Here is a 13,176-nt window from a genome sequence, read left to right on the forward strand (position 1 = left end):
ACATACCTTATACATGAGAAATCTTAGAGCAGATCAGTTCATAATGTATCCTGGCAGTAAAGATATCTGGGTTAAAATCCAAAGGCAGCATTACAGGGAGTGGAAGTTGTGAATAGCATTACTCCAGCCCCGCAGAACAATGAGAACTACACTGCCTGGGAAACAATACAGAACTTGCTCTGTTACTATTTAAGGCGTTCCAGACAGCAACACAACTGTTTGCTGTATTTTCCTGTTTGCGACAAGGCTAAAGTTTTAATCCACTTCCTAAAATACTGGATTATAGCCTAATTAGCCAGGAACAGACCATTTCTTTTTCATCTGTGTCCAAAGAATCAAAAACAAGAACTATACCTTCAGTCCATGTGGGCACAACAAAGGAGCAAGTCAGCAAAGTGTCGTATGCTGCATCTGTCCGGGTCACAGTCACTTTGTAGCAAGTGAAGGACAATCTCTTCTCTGCACAGTAATGATCCTGATCTGGCTGCAGACTACGGGAGAATAACATTTCTGTACTTTTTTTTTGCTTCAGGGGAGTTTACGTGGCTAGAAGCCAACAAAAAAAGACTTTTACAAAATTACTTTACTTTACAAAGTAGATTTGAACAGTGTAATACAACACCAGAGCAATGCGAAGGACCACACCATGCATTTCATTGGTTCTCAGAAACAAATGAGATGAAGGCTGCATACCAATTGTTAAAAGCAGTATGACGTTCATGAGCTGCTTTAGTGGCTTGTACATAAAAGACATTAGTACTCTAATACCACGAATAAGGATGATAAGAATTAGCCTTTCGCTCAAAAATCACTCAAAGCCATCTTTTGAGCGATAATTGTTGTGTCTAACTCCACTGACATCGTGCAGTTTTCATTAAGCTGTCGCTGATCTTTCAGCATGCTAAAAGAACGATCAGCCTTATCAGGAATTCACAGCGGGATACAGCTGATACTATTATTTCAGCTACCTCCCGTTCCCTGAACACAGTCCAGCTGTGTTCTTCATCCCCTGCTTAGATAACAGCCGGGCACTCTGAGCGGGGGACAGCTGGATGCAGAAGACAAGCGGCCCCGCTTGTCTTCTGCATTCTCCGCTCGGAGCGCTCGGCTGTATAACAGTCGGTTGCTCCGAGCAGGGAGCAGCTGGATGCAGAAGGCAAGCGGCTCCGCTTGTCTTCTGCTTACCCCGCTCAGAGCACAAGGAGATTGCTCAAGTTTGAGCGATCACCTTGCGCTGTAAAAAAGCACACAACGATTATCGCTCAAAAGTTGTTCAAAAGATTTTTTGAGCGAGAATTGTTGTGTCTAAACCAGGAATAACAGTTTTTGATTTTTAGAAACAGTTATATGGTTAACTCTTTAACCAAGAAAGAGTTAAATGGGATTTGCCTCAGTCCAGCATTAATTATTATGTAATATGTCAATCAAAATTAAATTCCAAACCCACACTGACCAGGAGGGAGTTGTTAATTAACTGCTAGGAAGAAGCCAACAACATTCTTAATGGAGTTCTGGATGAGACTGAGTTGTACAACATGACTCAACATTGTAGGCAGATTGGACGTAGAATGGTCTCAAAATTGCCATATAGCTACAGTAAAGGTATAGACACATTGAGGGGACTTTATTAAGACTGACGCTCATACCTTGGTCTTAGTAAGAACCATGCAGGAAAAAGAAGTTGCGCCAAATATAATACTAGGCCTGGTAATACATTTGGTGCATCTTGGGATGCCTGTATGCCAAAAAATAAATCTATGCCAGCATTGGGATAGAGTAGATTTCTTGTATAACTTGCTTCTGGCTTAAATGGGCTTGTCTGGTTACCGGACAACATCCCTTCAATAGTGCTTACATTTCCTTCACCATCGGGATCCACTGCTCCAGCCTTGATGGGGTCCCGGTGTCTGTTGTGATAGCTGACGTCACCGGAAGTCAGTTGACTGCTGTAGCCATTATAGGCTACAGTGTCACTGTTCTTGTTCCTGATATTGGTGCTCCCATCCTGGGCACTATGATGCCAGGAGAGCCAAACCTAACTTCCAATGACATCAGCTGTCACAATAATGCAAGACACAAAAGGCAGCAATTCCAATAAGTGTGAAAGTACACATTAAGCTATGGCTGCAACAATTACAGTAACAAACACATGTTTCAGCACTTATATACACCTAATATCGGCATTACAATGCACAACTGTTGTTTTTACTAAGTGCATAAAAACTACAAGGTTCTTAGCGCATCATTTGATCAAACTATGTGGGCCCACCTTCCACATTCAGGCGAACCTTGATGGATGGGTTCCTAACTCTATAGACACCTCTCTTTGGGCTAAAAAGCCTTCACACGAATGAGAAAACTGAATACCTGGCTAAATACTATCACTGAACCACCTGGGATACATGAGTTAAACAGAATGCACGACACATGTAGGCAGCCATTCCTACACAAATGTAAGGCATACTAAAGAACAAAGGTCAGCAATTTCAACAAATTAATTAAGTGTGAAGATGCACATTAAGCTATGGCTGCAGAAAAGTGTCTAGAGATGCCCAAGATGCTTCAAATGTATTAAGAAACATGGGCGCAATATATTTGACACATCTTCCTCCAGTGGGTCCCATTTAGACCAGCATATGAAAACACTGTTCTTAAAGGGTACCTGTCATATAGAAAATGCAGGTCATTCTGCAGGCATCATGTTATACAGCAGGAGGAGCTGAGCAGATGGATATATAGTTTTGTGAGAACAGATTCGGTATAACTTGTATTTTGTTAATTTATATCTCTAGTCATTCTGAGCTTAGAGGTCCAATGGGCGGAGCTATCAGGGATTAACAGCTATGTGTATGTGACTGTGCAGATAGAGATAGCTGTTAATCACTGATAGGACACCTAAGCTCGCTGGACTCCTAAAAAGCGGAGATATAGATGTATAAAGCACTAGTTACGCTGAATCTTCCTCCACAAACATCTGCTCAGCTCCTCCTACTCTATAACATGATACCTGTGGCTTGGCCAGGATTATCAAGCTGACAAATTCCCATAACTAAATTCCCCCATTGTTTCCAGACAAAGAATGTACTTACCCAAGATCCTACCGTGGTGCCAATTTTGGCAATGAATAAGTTATAGGAATCAATGACAGTAATAAGAGACAATAAACATTGGTGAAAGGCAAATACTACAAGATCTTTATGAGAAGGTCACAAAGACGTTTATGCAAATGTGTTAGATAACCTTGCTGTAATGAGTGATCTGGAAGACTTTTAACGCATATGTACATGGCTTGTAAGGTAGAATTTGAATCCTGCCCTAAACGCAAGTAATACAAACCATACCCCAAAGTTTGCATTGGCCTAAAATGGAATATTCAAATCAGACCTTATATCAAACATTACACTCTTTAAAGGGCCCCATAAATATATTTTTCTATAAACGACAACATCAGACTTGTTTGTAGCATTACACAGAAAATACAATATGATTGTTCTCAGCAACAGAAACCAAGTAAACTTGTAGATATGATACCTTTCAATGGCTTAAAAAAAACATGAAGTTATAGCGAGCTTTGGAACCTATGTATGGGTTCTTCTTCAGGCTTAAAGGGGTTGTCCCGCGAAAGCAAGTGGGGGTATACACTTCTGTATGGCCATATTAATGCACTTTGTAATATACATCGTGCATTAAATATGAGCCATACAGAAGTTATTCACTTACCTGTTCCGTTGCTAGCGTCCTCGTCTCCATGGTGCCGTCTAATTTCAGCGTCTAATCTCCCGATTAGACGCGCTTGCGCACTCTGGTCTTCTCCCTTCTGAATGGGGCCGCTCGTGCTGGAGAGCTGCTCCTCGTAGCTCCGCCCCATCACGTGTGCCGATTCCAGCCAATCAGGAGGCTGGAATCGGCAATGGAACGCACAGAGCCCACGGTGCACCATGGGAGAAGACCTGCGGTCCACCGTGGGTGAAGATCCCGGCGGCCATCTTCGCAAGGTAAGAAGTCACCGGAGCGCGGGGATTCGGGTAAGTACTATGCGTTTTTTTTTTTAAACCCCTGCATCAGGTTTGTCTCGCGCCGAACGGGGGGGGGGGGGGGGCTATTGAAAAAAAAAAAAACCAGTTTCGGCGCGGGACAACCCCTTTAAGGCTGAGGAAGAACCCTAAGTAGGTTTTAGCCAGAAGAATAACCTTAAGTAGGCTTTAGGCTGAGGAAGAACACTGAGTAGGCTTTAGCCTGAGGAAAGCCCCTGAGTAGGCTTTAGCCTGAGGAAGGACCCTAAATAGGCTTTAGCGTGAGGAAGAACCCTAAGTAGGCTTTAGCCTGAGGAAAACCCCTGAGTAGGCTTTAGCCTGAGGAAGGATCCTAAATAGGCTTTAACGTGAGGAAGAACCCTAAGTAGGCTTTAGCGTGAGGAAGAACCCTGAGTAGGCTTAGCCTGAGGAAGAACCCTGAGTAGGATTTAGGCTGAGGAAGAACCCTAAGTAGTCTTAGCCTGGAAAGAACCCTAAGTAGGTTTTAGCCAGAGGAAGAACCTTAAGTAGGCTTTAGGCTCAGGAAGAACCCTGAGTAGGCTTTAGCCTGAGGAAAAACCCTAAGTAGGCTTTAGCCTGAGAAAGAACCCTAAGTAGGCTTTAGCCTGAGGAAGAACCCTAGGTAGGATTTAAGCTGAGGAAGAACCCTAAGTAGGCCTAGCCTGAGGAAGAACTCTAAGTAGGCTTAGCCTGAGGAAGAACCCTAAATAGGTTTGAAAGCTTGCTATAACATCATGTCTTTTTGTTAGCCATTAAAAGCTATCATATCTACAAGATTACTTGGTTTCTCTTTCTGGGAACAATCACACTTTGCTCTACTGGCTAACATGATTCCAAGCCTTTTTTTCTTTTTACAGAAAATACAATGACGTTACTGTTGAGGTAGGGTTACAGTATATTCACTTATTATGTGTTTATGCAGTGATGTGTTTATAGTACACAGGACAACAAGACTTAATGACTACAAAATCAGTCAAGCTTATAGAGCGTTTAATAGTATTTAATAGTCGCAGTGAACATATACAACTTTGATTTCACATTTACTGTAGAGTAGACAATGCACTTACAAGTTAAGGTTAAAATTAGTTGTGAAATCTACTAAATAACAATAAACAAACTTGGATGGTATGATCAAGGTTATAGAGAAAGCAAGCATTGTGCTAAAGACCGTGCAAGGTGAAGGTCACGGAGCACAAAAGTGAAGATTCTCATGGTAAACTGTAGGGTTCATACATAGAGGGATCGGGAGGGGTGTCATGTTCCCTTATGGAGAACACCCAGAAGGTGTGAGGACACACTTAGGAGGTGAGTGGGTCAGGAGGGGCATCGCCTCTCCTCAAATGATAAACCACTGTAGCAAAAGTGTATGTACCATAGAGGCAGACCATGTGACTACTATGTGGCCCTTGGAGAGGCGGGGCCCCAGCTGTGATTGCACCATCCCTTTTTCTATTGGGGAGCAAAACCATATGTAAGATCTTCCTCCAAAGAGGAACTGCATTGTTAGCAAACAAGGAGGTGGTAAATTAGTCCAAGGGTAATTATTTAAAGTGGGTCTATACACTTCTGTAGGGCCATATTAATGCACTTTGTAATGTACATTGTGCATTAATTATGAGCCATACAGAAGTTATAAAAAGTTTTTCACTTACCTGTTCCGTTGCTGGCGTCCTCGTCTCCATGGTTGCCGTCTAATTTTCGCCGTCTAATGGCCAAATTAGACGCGCTTGCGCAGTCCGGGTCTTCTTATCTTCTCAATGGGGCTCCGTGTAGCTCCGTGTAGCTCCGCCCCGTCATGTGCCGATTCCAGCCAATCAGGAGGCTGGAATCGGCAATGGACCGCACAGAAGAGCTGCGGTCCACGGAGGGAGAAGACCCCGGCGGCCATCTTCAACCGGTAAGTAAGAAGTCACCGGAGCGCGGGGATTCAGGTAAGCGCTGTGCTGTTTTTTTTTAAAGTCCCTGCATCGGGGTTGTCTCGCGCTGAACGGGGGGGGGGGGGGGGGGAGGGAAAAAAAAAAAACCGTTTCGGCGCGGGACAACCCCTTTAAGGACATAGAACAGTCCTGGGTGGTAAAACCAGACACCATAATGGAGACCCTTTTGAATTTTGTGCTATGGGGCCCCATCTCTTCTATGTACACACTTCTCTGTAGTATAGGTTAATATTGGAAATAACAGCTGTAGGGGATATGTACACACACTACATAAAAAATAAGGAAATTTGGATTTTTATGTCAATTGCAGTAAAACATCTTTGGGATAACTGCTGACAATTGTAGCAAAAAAAACTTCCAGAGCAAGGGTGCATGCCATATTAAAGTACGAGGGCCATATTGTTATATTGAACCATTCCCAAGGACCACAATCAAACGTAAAGGGGTATACCCATCTGAGACATTTATGGCATGTGAAAAATATAATTCATAAATGCCTGATAGTAGCAAGCTCTACTTCCGGACTCCAATGAAACAGGAGAATATGGGTTCCCTTCTCCTTCAATGAGCACTCCAGAATAGAGGAAACCATGTCTGCATGTGATTCTCCATCATGGCCAGCCTTAGATATGTGCAACATAGCTTGAAGGGAACCCGCCAGGTGGATGTAGGCTAGGGGCAATTGGCCCCCTTAGGTCTGCCTGGCCAGAAGATGTTTTTCCCCTGTGTGGCAGCATCTCATGGAGTTATGTGAATCATCCTCCTCCTGGCTCTGTCTCTTCCCCTTTGATGTTCTGAGGTGCCACTGTCAGCTCACAGTGCCTTCACTACATAATCACTCAGTCCTGATTGCTACAATATTTATGTTATAAACTTGGTTCTGGTACTGTATCTATGTACTTATGCTGTATTTATGTAGTGAGTTTGGCGCTGGTGCTGTACTTATGTTATGAACTTGGTTCTGGTGCTGTATGTATATTATGAGCTTCATTCTAGGGCTTTGTGTTATAAGATTGGTTATGGTGCTGTGTTTATGTTATGAGCTTGGTTCTGGTACAGTATTTATTCAGTGAGCTGCACTGATGTGGGTATGCTGCTATCTCGCTGCTTTCTGCACTAGCAGAATACAGGTAGACTGCCTATGATTAGGGTATATGTTGTGTTTTTTTTTCCTATGACAAGAAGGATACCCCCCCAAAAAAGTTCTGCACCGGGTGCCATCTAATCTAAGGCTGGCCTTCCTCTCCATTGTAGTTCATGGGTATTGTGGTAAGGGCCAAGCTTTTTGCATACCCATTATGCATTAGTTACAGTATTTTTAAATACACACGTTCTTTACTATTTCGGTACACATTCACTGCCATGGAAATCTGCTCAATATCTACTAGTCATCAAAAGGACGTTCAGCAAAGTTTTGATCACTATGACATAATTAAACCATTTTCACACGCCCTAGAAAATGGAGTGAGATTTATGTGGGGTGAGGCGCACACATCTCACAGGAATATGAACTTCATTCTTTTGTGGCATGTCCTATCTTTGGGCGTTCACTCGGAAAACACTTCGCCCATTGTTTTCAATAGGGTTGGAAAAAACATTGCACAGCGAGTGCGATGTGATGCGAGGTTTCCCAATAAAGCGATACGTTAATGACACCAAAACGCCTTGCATCCGCAAGGACATCTCACGTTTCTGAGTGCGATATCAGGCTGAGTTTCAAGGACCGATATTATGCTTGCCCGTGTAAAAGGGGTTGTCTGGGATTGTTTCGACTGATGACTTATGCTCTGGATATTAATCAGTAGTTGATGGATGGTGGTCCACCACTCGGGACTACCGTCCATCAGCTGAGCATCCAGTCCGCTGCATTGGACAGCGGACTAGACGTTGTCATTAGTGGACAGCGGTAGAGGTGCAGGTACTGGCTTCACTCCCATTGCAATCAATGGGAGAGGCGCGCTGCTACTGCACTTCCTGCTCCTGTTACAGGACATCCTGTCCTGGGCAGGAAATGCAGTGTCAGCACGGCTCTCCCATTGAATTCAGTGGGAGTTAAGCCATCCACCCCTGTCCACTGATAACCACGTCCCTCTGTCCAGTGCAGTAGGTTGGATGATCAGCTGATGGATGAGAGTCCCAAGTGGTGGACCCCCGTCCATCAACTACTGATGACCAATGCAGAGTATAGGTCACCAGTCGAAACAAACCCAGACAACCCCTTTAAATACCACATAACAATAAAAATACCGATGCATTCTGTAAAAGGTAAAGTTGCACAAAACATAGAACTTCCCTTTATGTTTTTGACTGCATTCCTGGTTATCATGTTTCTTCATCCCTGGAAGTTTTATCAGGTGTTCATAATATCCACATCAGCTGTTCGCTGAGCCAATAGGTCAGTGTACAGAGCAGGAAGCACACAGCTCCTACTGTGGGAATGGGAACTGTGCCTGCAATACCATGCCAGGACACTGCAGTATGCACAGAGCTGTGTGCTTCCGACACACATCACCTCCGTGCGTGAGCGTATTGGCACTGGCGAATATCTGATCGGCAGGGGTCCCTGAGGATAGATCATTGATCATCTAGAGCTGGACAAACACTTTAATAGTGATACAGTCTTTCTATTCTCTGGACATGAGTAATAATCTATAAAAACAGTATCCTAAAGGCTCCTTTGGACGGATATATTTGCGAGCTTTTTTGTGCATGTAAAAATTGCGTGCGCAATATGCAGAGAATAGAACCCACTAATATTAATGGGTTGGTTATTACTTCTTTTTTTGCACCCCCTACTCTATTTTCCTGCATATTTGCGAAATGAGGGTCCCCATAGAAGTCTATGGGAGGTGTGCAAATGCATGTGGGGTGAGCAATACACTGTGCAAAACCACTGGGAAAAGTTCACACTGGGACCTCATCAAGCTTTATAGCCATTTTAATTAGAGCAGAAGGGGGTTGTCCGCCGTCCATGTGAACATGCCATGCCTACGCAAATACGTACAGTAAAGTATGTAAACAATCCTCATTCTCTCTGCAAATATGTTGCGCTGAGGCAAGCGTATTTACGCATACGTGCATCTGAAGCCGCCCTAATTTTTAATGGCCACAGAAGAGTAAAGCCAGCCATACAAATGTAACGTCCGTCAGTCCACAGCATTTTGTCCTGACTCCACCATAAGCGTACACACCTGGCTTGACTGAGCAAGAAGGTTTATTACAATGGAGAGAGAGGAGAATAAGCTTCTGCCGGACACCTCTGGCAGCTGCTTATCTCCCTGGGAAGAATTAATCAAACATACTGAAAATCAACATGACCAAACCCAATCAATTGTTGGCTGATCCCATTGGAATCTGCGGGTTAAGCGGACATTAATCCTACGCATATGACCAGCTTAACCAAAGTTTGTAAAATCCTGATCTTAGCAATATGAATTAAATAGAAAAGATCATTTCATGCAAAATACTGTAACTGCTGCTTGGTCCAACTTGTGCCCTTGAGAACAGTCAATTAGGGTGGAGACAGCAGTATTTCACTATATAAATATGTTCACCCAGCAATTCCCATATAGTATTATTTCATCCTTATAGAATGTTCATCAACCTACGCCTATGGTGATGCCAAAAGAAAGGAATGAGACTGGTTACCCAATGTCAGGTTCTTCAATAATTACTAACCTTCTAGTATCCTAACACTATTTTAACAATGTTTCCCTTGAAAATACAGAGCCGAGTGCTAATGCATTAGAATAGACAAAAAAGGGAAGAAAACCCCCTTAGCACCAACACTACTACCGTACTACTAATAATTGTTGTGGACAATAAGGCTACAGAAGGGACCAAGTCAATAAATCGATGAAATGGCCTCTATGGCATTGGAAGTATACCCAAACTAAGTGTCCAGATTTCTGTGAGATGTTATTAATACGCATTATTGACCACGGAACTCGTTGCTATGAATGAGTTTATGACTTGATTTAATTTGGTGGCTCCTAAAATCATTTCAATGGGCGGATATGAAGTACATCAAATGCATAGGAACCTACAGAAGTCAGCAATGGAAAATTCCATCCAACTGCTACTAGAACTGCCATGTATTCATTTTTATTATACTTATTTCCGAAATTTCCAGTGCTGAGTGATGGCAAATCCCAGGTTATTGTGACGTTACTGATGACTATTGACTAAACAAGATTGTTTATCTCAGCAGTAAATCTCTTCTGCAATAGTTGCACAGCAATCCTATGCATACAAGCTATAATGGTTGTCACTCACACCGCTACGATCAGTAGGGGATATGCTGGCTTCTCGCAGAAGGCAACAGTACTTCCTTATTTTCCCTTACATGGAACTGACGTGTCCATCGAAACTCTGGCATATAATAGTCTGCTATGTTTGGACTCCATAATTAATCTGCATAAGATTTCTATGTATTAAAAAGTTGTGTGATCCACTAATACTTTTATTTCTCCCCGAGAGTAGAGTGCATTGTATTCACCAACAGGGTGCAAGAACAGGACTACAGGCAATATGGTGTGGGCTAAAAACACCACAGGTCTGAGCTACACTGAGTGTGACTTTGATGCCCCATCCATTTTTTATATATACAGTCATTGTCAAAAAACAATTATGCCCCTAGAAGGAGTTGTTGTTTTGCTGAAAAAATCAGCATGCAGTTACATCTCAGGCAGAGGCGTAATTTGAAGCTCTTGGGCCCCAATGCAAAACCTGTAACAGGGCCCTTAACTATAATGCTTTCTTCATAGTACTGGGCTCCCTATATGGAGAAGAGAGGCCTTATGGGCCCCCTAAGGCTCCTGGGCCCAGGTGCAACCGCATCCCCTGCATCCTCTATAGTTACGCCAGTGATCTCAGGCAGATATGCGAATAATTAGCATTGTGGTGTGATTAGATGAACGGTCTTGCCACATGAGGCACTAAAAGTGGTTCCCCCCTTGGCCTATAAAAAGGCTCTCAGAGGCTCCTTGTGTGCAGTGACCTCTTCTACTGCTTGTGTAGAGCTTGTTGACCACTAGACGTTTCTACGACGCAGAGAAGAGATTTCACCCAGTTAACAGAGTTTGAGAGGGGCGCATTATTGGAGTGAAAGAAGCTGGACGGTCGCATCGATGAATTGCCCACCATCAGGGCCGTTCTGACCAGACTGCTAGGAGGTGTTGGGACCAGTGGATGTGTGAGGGTGCGCACACAAGGCAACTAGGCCAGACAGACCACCAGTAGAGATGATCGTCCGACAAGCATGAGCAGCTCCTAATGTTTCGTTGTCCATCATCCAGAGACAGGTGGCACCATAGTTACAGGCTCCCTGTGTCTGTTGGAACCATTTACAGCTTCTTGACTGAAGGACATTTGGTCTCATGGCAACCATTACATGTACTGCCTTGGACATCCACCCACCATTGCCTCTGTTTGCCGTGGTGTCATGAACAATGAAACCGGGATGCTACAGTGTAGAACTGGGTTGTCTTTAGTGACAAATTCAGAGTTAGTTTGGGCACTGATGATGGCCATGTTCGTGTCTAGAGACCTAGCGGTGAGTGCCTCAATCCTGCCTTTGCTGTGTAGCGGCACACTACCCCCACTGCTGGTGTGATGGTCTGGGGTGCCATCGCCTACAACAATCAGTACCCCCTAGTAGTGGTATGAAAGTTAATGACAGCTCAGCAATATGTTCAGGACATTCTGCAGCCACATGTGTTCCTCTCATGGCGGGGCTTCCGAGAGGCATTTTCCAGCAGGATAATGCTTAGCACACACACAAGGGGATCACAGGAATGTCTCCACAACATTGTCACACTTCCATGTGCTGCCCAGTCACCAAATTTATTGCCAATAGAACATGTATGGAACCATCTGGGATACCAACTCTGACAGCCTATGAGTTTGCACGATCTAGAGGCTTAGTTATAGCAAATGTGGAACAATATGCCACAGGATATCATACGGAGTCTGTATGCCTCCATATCAGCACATATCATGTCAAATATCCAAGCTAGAGGCGGTACAATAGGATACTAGAGCCTCCATGCCCATCCATATCACATTTTGGATACAAGCTAGAGGCAGTACAACAGGGTACTAGAGCCTCCATGCCTGTCTGTATCGCATCTTGTATCCAAACTAGAAGCTGTACAACAGGATACTAGAGCCTCCATGCCCGTCCGTATCGCATCTTGTATCCAAGCTAGAGGTGGTACAACAGAGTACTACAGCCTCCATGCTTGCCCATATCACATCTTGTATCCAAGCTAGAGGCGGTACAACAGGGTACTAGAGCCTCCATGCCCGCCTGTATCACATCTTGTATCCAAGCTAGAGGTGGTACAACAGAGTACTACAGCCTCCATGCTCGCCCATATCACATCTTGTATCCAAGCTAGAGGCGGTACAACAGGGTACTAGAGCCTCCATGCCCGCCTGTATCACATCTTGTATCCAAGATAGAGGTGGTACAACAGGGTACAAGAGCCTCCATGCCCGCCTGTATCACATCTTGTATCCAAGCTAGAGGCAGTACAACAGGGTACTAGAGCCTCCATGCCTGACCGTATCACATCTTGTATCTAAGCTAGAGGCGGTACAACAGGGTACTAGATCATCCCTTCAAGTGTTCAGTTTTCCGCAATAAATTCTCCTTCTCCTCTGATATTGTAATCACTTAAAGCTCATTTACACACAACGATTATCGCTCAAAATTAGTTCAAAAGCCGTCTTTTGAGCGATACTCATTGTGTCTAACTGCACTAACATTGCGCAGTTTTCGTTATCCCGTCGCTCATCGTTGTCTTTCAGCGTGCTGAAAGACCAAGATGAGCCTTATCAGGGATTCACAGCGGGATACAGCTGATACTATTGTTTCATCTGTATCCCGCTCCCTGATGACAGGTGGGGTATGAACAACACAGCGGTCCAGCTCTGTTCTCCATACCCCACACGGAGCTGTATAACAACCGGACACTCATTGCAGAAAACATATGGATGCAGACAAGTTATACAACTGAGTGCTCTGAGCGGAGGATGTAGAAGACAAGCAGGGTGTCCCCGCTTGTCTTCTGCATCCTCCGCTCGGAGCACCCGGCTTTATAATAGCCGTGCGCACCGAGCAGAGAACAGCTGGATTCAGAAGACAAGCGGGGACACGACGCTAGTCTTCTGCATCCTTTGCTCAGAGCGCTTGGCTGTAT

At 44.1% G+C, this 13,176-nt stretch overlaps 1 protein-coding gene across 4 annotated transcripts in view; it reads right to left on the reverse strand.

Annotated features, from left to right (window-relative positions):
- ARHGAP28 (Rho GTPase activating protein 28) overlaps positions 1 to 13,176 on the reverse strand; it is a 183,415-nt gene that overhangs the window by 79,999 nt on the left and 90,240 nt on the right. Inside the window, exon 1 of one of the 4 annotated variants that reach the window (XM_066579577.1) lies at positions 355 to 502. The exons of 2 other annotated variants lie outside the window; for them this stretch is intronic. The gene's annotated coding sequence lies outside the window, so the exon portion shown is untranslated. Of the gene's footprint in view, positions 1 to 6; positions 126 to 354; positions 503 to 13,176 lie in introns of those variants that run through there. One more of the 4 variants, XM_066579578.1, reaches the window with a different exon arrangement.

Source organism: Eleutherodactylus coqui, chromosome 9, assembly GCF_035609145.1.
Source record: "Eleutherodactylus coqui strain aEleCoq1 chromosome 9, aEleCoq1.hap1, whole genome shotgun sequence".
In the NCBI taxonomy this organism is placed as follows: domain Eukaryota; kingdom Metazoa; phylum Chordata; class Amphibia; order Anura; family Eleutherodactylidae; genus Eleutherodactylus; species Eleutherodactylus coqui.